A 1,973-nucleotide genomic window follows, 5' to 3' on the forward strand; every position below is an offset into this window, starting at 1 on the left:
GGGGGGGGATATCCAGTTTATGAGATAGCTTGCATTTGACTCAATTCAAACTAAAGTAAACTGCACTAAAGATTGAAATCTTTAATCTGTTTTTTTATTATAACTTCTTAAATTGAAGAGCTATTGAGAAGAATAAAATTGTTTTGAATTGCCAGTATCTAACCGAAGTTCTTAAAATCAGAACTAGAAGAGCAACGAGGTCCCAAAGTCATACCAATAATGTCAATTAAATTCGACCTTCTCCTCCTGGTTAGTTTGCACTGGACTTACAGATTTCAAAGTTTACTGAAAATCGACTTTCTTCTTTCCAATCAGTTATTCGGACTTGAAATATATACGTACGGTGATGCAAGGTATTTTGAAGAATTTAGAAGTGAAATCAGGAGCCAAATTTGTTAGTTTTTTATCTTTTATTTTTTAAATTTTTGTTAAAAATGTAGAAAAAGTTAAGCTTCTTACATACGGCTAATTCCGTATTATTATCCCGAACTTTGGTCAAACGTAACAATTATGATTAAAAAAAGTGTTGTGTTAATCAAATTTAAAAACAAGAGGGAAGATTTTTAATTTGTAAAAAAAAAGTTGATCAGATTAGAATAAAATAGGGTTGAGATAGTATTTAATTATGTTCTCAAATGAAACTCTCCCCCTTTCCATTATATCAATAACAAATAATTCCAGTTACCCATTTCTATCCTCATGCTCAGCTCTCTGAGCACGTGTAATCTTCAAGACGCAGAGATTGGACCAGGGTTGCAGTGAATATTGATGGGGTAAACGATTTAAGAAGATCTGGGGATAAATGCAAAAATTAGACAAAAACTTGCTCTTTGCAAGTTTGCTCATCTTTTGTCAAACTTATTGCCCCCTCCCCAAAAAAAATGTCTACCCAAAATATTGTTTATTTATTCAGCGAGAAAACAACTTTAAAATCATACCTAACTACTGATAGAGAACATCATTTTTCCAAGAAAATTTACAGCCTTGGATTAGGAAGAAGGTCCCAGAGCTTTGTACCATTTTTACCTTCGTTTCAGTGTTTTTACGATTATCAATTTATACATAATCATAGATATTTGTTTCTTGCCTATCTGACTCTTTATCATGAGTTAAACAGTTTACTTTGAGATTATTGACCCCAGTTTTTCTACTTAACAATATTTACTTTCCGACATATTTTTATTTATATTATGATCAAAAAAGCCGTCGAAAAACGCGCAAAATACTTAATATTTATTATAAAGTTACATAGATGGTAACAATAGCAAATAAAAAACTAGTAGGGCCTAGTAAACATTAAAGGATTAAATATGTCTGGTCACAGTGCTATCTTATATTCATTTTGAAAGGTTCGAAAAAGACTTTCGTATGAAACTGAAGATTGTTGTTAAAAAGATTTTATTAATTGGATTTCAATTGTTTGTCTTTGTGTAGTGAAGAACAGTTCTAAAAGTGAAAAATTTATTTTTGAACACAACATTTAAAAAGCGATGAATTAATCATTTAATGGTTTAAAACGAAAATCAATTAAATTTGTTGTTATTTTGTACATATTTGAACATCTTGTATTGAAGTGAATGTAAAGTTTATATCCTGAGAATCGATTTCTTTGTCCCTGCACTCTTCTTTGTTGTTCACAATAAACCTTAACGTTACTTGATTGTCATATATAGGGAACTTATTTATTCAAAACTCAATGTTTAAATAATTTTTAGATGTTGCCTACAGCAGAAATAAATAAAGAAATATTTATTTTCATATTCATTGTGAATCTTTCTAATTCTTTGAAAATGACCGCTCAAAATTACTAAAAAGAAATTTAAAAATGTGGGTTGAAACCCACGTGTAGTTATGGTTGATATCTCGGAAAATGGGTTCTCAAGGCCATGTCGAGGACATTGTTCATATGTTGAAAACTACCGGGCGTAACAACAACCCCTGTCTCCCAATTCCTTCCCCCCCTTTCCTCCTAG

The sequence above is a fragment of the Eurytemora carolleeae genome, unplaced genomic scaffold, assembly GCF_000591075.1.
Source record: "Eurytemora carolleeae unplaced genomic scaffold, Eaff_2.0 scaffold219, whole genome shotgun sequence".
Lineage (NCBI taxonomy): Eukaryota > Metazoa > Arthropoda > Copepoda > Calanoida > Temoridae > Eurytemora > Eurytemora carolleeae.